Source organism: Xenopus laevis, chromosome 4S, assembly GCF_017654675.1.
Source record: "Xenopus laevis strain J_2021 chromosome 4S, Xenopus_laevis_v10.1, whole genome shotgun sequence".
Classification (NCBI taxonomy): domain Eukaryota; kingdom Metazoa; phylum Chordata; class Amphibia; order Anura; family Pipidae; genus Xenopus; species Xenopus laevis.
Genome location: NC_054378.1, coordinates 68,054,433 through 68,061,042, shown reverse-complemented (window position 1 = coordinate 68,061,042; position 6,610 = coordinate 68,054,433). Strand labels below are relative to the sequence as shown.

Sequence of the window (6,610 nt, the reverse complement as noted above, 5' to 3'; positions counted from 1 at the left end):
GAGCGATGCAACAACAAGGTAAGCAAGTATTACTAGGTGGAGTAATATATCAGCACTCTTTATTTAATAATGCCTTACAAAGCCTTAATTATTGGCCCAACATTTATTAAATAGCAATGACAATCACCACTTTTTAGTGTTTAGAATTGTGAGGTATTCTCTGAGATAGCCCAGTTCTCTAAACTTTGTGGTGTTATTATTGCTTTGGAAAGAAATTGCCTCCACAAGTGATATTACTTTATTAACTAATATGCCAAAAAGCAATGCTTGGTGAGGCCTGGTGTTATACAGGGAGGCAAGCTATTTATGCCCACATTAACAAACAAACTGCAAGTATGTAATGTAAATGACTGCTTTATCTGAGTTATAAATCAAACTATTTTCCATTTTAATTGCGTGTAACCACCCATAATGCATTGCAGGTACCCACCATTTTCAAGGACATTTCTGATAATGCTTTTATTAGGATTAGATATAAAATAAAAAATATGTGCATATAAAATCTGCCCTTGATTATTTAACAATTTTATTTCCTAATTTTTAAGAAACAGTAAAGTTACCATTTTATTTGTGAATCCTGCCTTACCAGAATATCATAACCAGGATATAGTACATGCCAGAATACAGGATCTCTAAAGAAATGTACAAGAATGCAAAAAAAATGTATTTCTCAAATTTTCCAAAATATGTAGCCTACTTTCTGATTGGCACTGCTGCTTGCTCTTCCATATTTTGCCCTCACTCATGCCTAGACATGCAGCAACGGAGCATCTTTACCCGCACATTTAATGGAGCGTGTCTTCTCATGTGAGCAATTCTCTCTTCTCTAGCCCTCTGTCATCTGATGCCCCTATATCATGTGATGCACTTATTTTTCTTCTGTTCTCTGATGCCCCTATTTTTCCTATAATCATTCACAAAAGGCTTTTAAAAATCAAAGAAGCAGTTAGTACTCTGTAATACCTTAAGAGAGACTTAATAAGCAGCCTTTTAACTAGTACTTAACTTTTCAGATAAAAAAGCAGGATAGTTTGAAATCATTTTTAGCATTTGTTTTCCTTCTTCTAGGGTCTTTCCATGACAAGGTCACACACCGTGGCGATGCACCAATGCAGTTGAGAAACTCGCATCAGGTGAATCACCCCGCAGCTCCTATTGACTTTAACACTTCTAGCGCAGAGAGACAATTGCGCTTCTCAGAGCTACAGTACCATCATGGAACCGCCTCTGGTACCAAAAAGGTGAGCATGGTGGTGGGGGTTGGGTTGGGGAGAGCAGCAGCAAAAAAAGTTGCCTCAGCCTGCAAAGGGGCTAAATATTCTGCTAATGCTTCATTTGGGGCAATTATACTTTTTGTGTTGACATTTCTTTACCTTTGGCAATCATTTCAGTGGCTGCACTTTTCATATATTTTAAGCATTTGTGAACTTGAAGGCTCATTATGTAAATATCTTTCCATTAGTCACCATATTCTATCTGCCATTTCTAGGCCCGCCATGTTATTGTGCTCCAGTATTTTTTTAGTGGGTATGTTGTGTTATGATTTATCAATATTCACATTGTAAGCATTTCCTTACATTTTCTGTAGACATACCTTATCATTATTGTATATTTATTTTTTGGAGAGATTGTAAACCTAGTTAAATAAAACAGAACCCTAAGAACCTTTTCAATATACATATGCTATATATAGTGCTTAAATCTAGAAACTTGCAGTTCTGCTTGATTCAACCTTGTTTTAAAAACACATTATTAGACTTTTTATTGCGTTGTGTATCTTCATAGGTGGCGTAAACTTTTGGAGCAAACATAACAACTTTTCCATTAAGACGTTTTATTACATAGACTGCGCACTCCCAAACTATAAAATTCTCAAACGCTATCCTACTGTCATGTGAGAGGCAAAGTGTTTGCAAAGGCAAAATTGTTCACTTTGCAAACATATATTTGCATTGTGAATTAATTGGAGATTTTTGCATTAGCAACCAATATAACATATCCCCAACAGTGCTTGAATCTGGAAAATTGCAGTTCTGCTTGATTTACTCTCTCTCATTTCTGGTGACTGTGTATACAACTGGTTTCTATTTTCTTTCCTCCAGATTACAAATAATACCAGGGAATTCAAATTTTGCCATGATTAAGCGGATGAATATGCCTGAAATGATGCCTGGTTAGAGGTATGGTAAAACAAGCAGAAATCGGAACTAGCAGCATGACAGCATTGTAAGCAATACACAGAGGAGAGGCGACATGCTGTCTGCGACTGAATTAACAGGCTGTCATCTAATATTTCAGGCCAGCTTCTTGTGACTTGGTTGTAACTTCTAACATTGCATCCTCATATCAGAAGCGTTAGACTTTATCCTTTTATATGGAGAGAGAATTTGCATTAGGAAAGGAAATAAATAAATAATACATTTTGTAAATAATGGAGCCCACATATAAATGATTCTGCTTTACACATAAAAGAGCAGGAGCATGACCCTTAGTGCTCTTTCAGGAAAGCACTTGCACCCCTGCCCTGCTGTCTTGCTGTTCCTACCTTGCATCTCAGAATGTATGACAGAGTTAAAATTGCAAAAACAAACTAAATTTAAAGGAAAAGTAAACCCTCAGAATATTTTCTTTTTAGAAAGTCTATGCACAGATTTTTTTGTGTGTGTTCTAAAGTGATATAGTGATTTTTACAAGGCGCTATCTCCAAAAATATTAATTAATAATTATAATTAAGTCAAACAAAGTGCTTGTAGTGCTTGCTTCAAAAGGTAAAATTATTTAAAATAAGTTGTAATGGTGTTTTCTTCTATCAGCAAAACCCGGCAACTTACAAGATTCCTGATTTCAAAACAGCATATCAATTTCAACTCCAAGGTATTTCTTTTTTCTGTAAAAACATTAAAAAGCAGGAACAGAGCCCATAGTGTAATTTGCCTTTATTTTTAAAAGGTTTTAAAACTTATCGCACTTACATAAGTCACACTTCTGAGTGCATATCAAACAATCCAATGTTATAGTGCAGATCATGGAGGTGAACCTTTGCAATACAAAGAGATGAGTTCTGCCGGCATCTCCCTCTGTGATCCACCTGTACATCCACTCACTGTAAGGTTGCCACCTTTAGCCCAGGGGGCGGGGCTGTGATATGGAGGGGGCAGGCTGTGATGCATAGGGTGCGGGGCCCTGGACACAGTGGGGTTGGACTGTGACATCAGGGACAGGGCTATGATGTGGTGATCGGCGATTAGCCTATTGTGTCAATCTTAGAGGATCCTGCCCAGTTTTCCTAATTTGGAAAACTGGGCAGGCAGTTTTGACCCGGGCAGTCCTTCAAATTACCGGGCGGTCCAGGTCAAAACCGGACAAGTGGCAACCCTAACTTACTGCTAAGGCTGTGCTCTGCACAGTGCTGTCCTGCTGGGAAGGTAAGACACTGCTGCCCCCTTGAATCTATAAAATTAAAGCCATAGGAAACATGAATTCTTTGAATAAAGGGACAAGTTTACCGCTTTCCATGGTGGGTCCGAGTGCTCGTGCCCCAGACCTTCAGCAAATGGGGCACACAAAACGTGAATACTCATAAGAGCCTATGATTAAGTGACCTTGGAGGACACAAAATGCATCAGACTTTTGCCTTTTATACATGATGTAAAATAAAGATTTTTTGTACTTCTTAAAATTTGGGCTCCTGGATTCTACTGACTTCTGATTTTAGCGTTCCGGAGTGGTGCCTTCCCGGTATTCAAGTTTTGCCCCTTGAATCTAGTTAGCTTTAGAGCACAATCTTTAGGTCTTTGCTCTCCGAAACAGAGAACGGAGGCCTGTAGCTATTTGCACAATTTCCGCTGCAATGGTCAAAGTGCATCAAAATGTGGCCTTTTATGCAATTTGTCTACTCCGGGGGGCATTGTAATTAAGCCCTGTTGTGTGTTAGCTCATTCTGAGACGACAAATGCCCATGTGTAGTGATGGGCGAATTTGCGGTGAATTCCTGCGTTGTCCAAAAAAATGGTGATTCAAGAATTTTTTACCGTTTCGCAAATTTCACAGGAAATTCGCAATTTTTTTGGCGGATCGAAACGGGACCAATTCGCCCATCACTGCCCATGTGCTAAAAGCCTTTCAGTTAAACCTTGAACTCTAAAAACTGTAGTTTTATTTTACATGGAATTGGGACTCCATCAATATTTCTTTTACTTGAGCACTGTAGGCCTCACCATGTAGCTTACCTTTCCTCTGGGTGTTTTGCTTTCATTTTCCCAATGAATGTCTTAGTATTTAAATCAGCCTGCACCTCTACCACTTAGGTTACTACTTTTTCCATTTTGATTAATGTTTGTGTGCAGTCCTCCTTTCCATTTGGTGCAAATCCATGTGAAACTTGTTTGATGACATTAAAAGACTTTATGAGGTGGTGCTTGTGTTTATCATAAATTATTGCACCCCATGCAAAAACTTGTTAGATTTCTTGCCATACTTTCATTGACAGACCTACAAATCGGAATGGTGCATTGCCATCAACAACGACTTCTTACATTCTGCATGTGTATTAGCCTTAAATCATTCCCTGCAACTAAGCACTGAGGAAATATTCAACAAATTAGAAATGCTTAGGTTATGATGAAGTTAGGTTAGGTCAGTGCTGTCCAACTTCTGTGGTACCAAGGCCAAAATTTTACTGGCCTATGGGGTGGAGGGCTGATAATGGAAGTCAGTGTTGGCCACTCCCCCTTTTAAACCACACCCACTGTAAACCACACCATATTACCACAAGAACTTTTAAGAACAAATCCACATTAACGGTGGTAGAACACCAAAAAACCAAATGGTTGGTGCTCACTGCAGGGAAATCCCTCATCACTCATATGTGAAAAATTGAATTTATGTTAAAAACATACCCTTAAATCCATATGCCTCATCCTCCCCTGTGAATAATACAACAACACCCCCAACACATGATTAAACACCTTAAGGGCCCTTCATAACAATTTCCAAATGCTAACAAACCCCAAGAGCAAACCTCTAACAGGCTTACATCCCACAGGTAAAGTAGGGCAAGCAGAGAATGGCACACACAAGCAGCACTGGGCAAGCAGAGAATGGCACACACAAGCAGCACTGGGCAAACAGAGAATGGCACACACAAGCAGCATTGGGCAAGCAGAGAATAGCACACCCAAGCAGCACTGGGCAAGCAGAGAATAGCACACACAGGCAGCACTGGGCAAGCAGAGAATGGCACACACAAGCAGCATTGGGCAAGCAGAGAATGGCACACACAAGCAGCATTGGGCAAGCAGAGAATAGCACATCCAAGCAGCACTGGGCAAGCAGAGAATAGCACACACAAGCAGCACTGGGCAAGCAGAGAATGCCACACACAAGCAGCACTGGGCAAGCAGAGAATGGCACACACAAGCAGCACTGGGCAAGCAGAGAATGGCACACACAAGCAGCACTGGGCAAGCAGAGAATGGCACACACAGGGAGGGAAGGCAGAACAGAGCAGGAGACAGGGAAAGCTATCATTCATTCATTCATATCATTAATCTGTACTACATACAGTGACACAGTGCTGGTGCCTCAATAGCATTTTGAATAAGGTTTGAACAGTGTGGGCAGTTTCAGTCTGGGTCTCAGGTGTGAACAGTACAGGGTTTTAGGATATTAACAATAGAGGTGTCACAAGTGTGAACAATACAAGGGGATCATAGGTGTGAACAATACAGGGAATTAGAGTCTGAATTTGAGGTTTAAACATTGCAGGGGCCAGTTAATCTCTGTAGTGATACATTTTAAAGCGTACATATGGTAAACAGACACAGCATGTGGGGGGCCACAGAAGGGGGGGTTGCGGGCCGCCAGTTGGACAGCCCTGGGTTAGGTTATAAAATGCATTCATTTTTGTTTAGAAAAGGAGTGAATGTGTGTGCCTGGGGGGTGGGAAGTAGTTGCATACAGAATTTCAGCTGCATTTCTTCATCTCCTTTTTAAATATACTTATTTGAATATTTGAAGGGGCTTACTGTACATACATTTTTTGTTCACATTGATTCTGTCATGGGAGAAAAATATTTTTTCAAGTAGGCCACTCCAGCAGAGTCCTGTACTGAGAGTCCTGTCCTTTTTTTATTAAAACATACGGATCTTTTAATAATTAATTTTGTAATTTGACATGAGGATGGTATTTTTTTACTTTTCCAAGTGCCCTCAGACTTCTGACTGTTCTGATAAACTTCAGTCTCTACTGCTGCACTGCAAGTTGGAGTGATGCCAAATATCCCCTTCTCCCTAACCTTTTAAAAGAACAATGGGCAGGTAACAAAGTAACAGCTCCATGACACCTCTGCTGAAAGATTCGGAAAACGAATCAATACATTGACCCAGGAAGGCATTTGGGGAGATTAGTCTCCCACAGTAGAGAAGATTTGTTGCTTGGCGACTAATCTCCCTGTGTGCTACCACCCTTAACTGCAATGGCAGACGGAGCATTTTGTCGCCCTTGATATAGCTTGCTAATATCTAAATATCTTGTTTCTTGCTATTACCGAAAAATACATATGAACTGCTTCTTATGGACAAGGGCACACTGAAAAATATGTCAGTGGTT

The 6,610-nt window shown here is 40.0% G+C and overlaps 1 long non-coding RNA gene across 1 annotated transcript; it reads left to right on the top strand.

Annotated features, from left to right (window-relative positions):
- On the top strand, window positions 1-4,640 carry LOC121393300. Its single transcript, XR_005960959.1, has 2 exons — window positions 1-1,241; window positions 2,103-4,640. It is a non-coding gene; the product is annotated as an uncharacterized LOC121393300 (long non-coding RNA).
- Window positions 4,641-6,610: the final 1,970 nt, after the last annotated feature.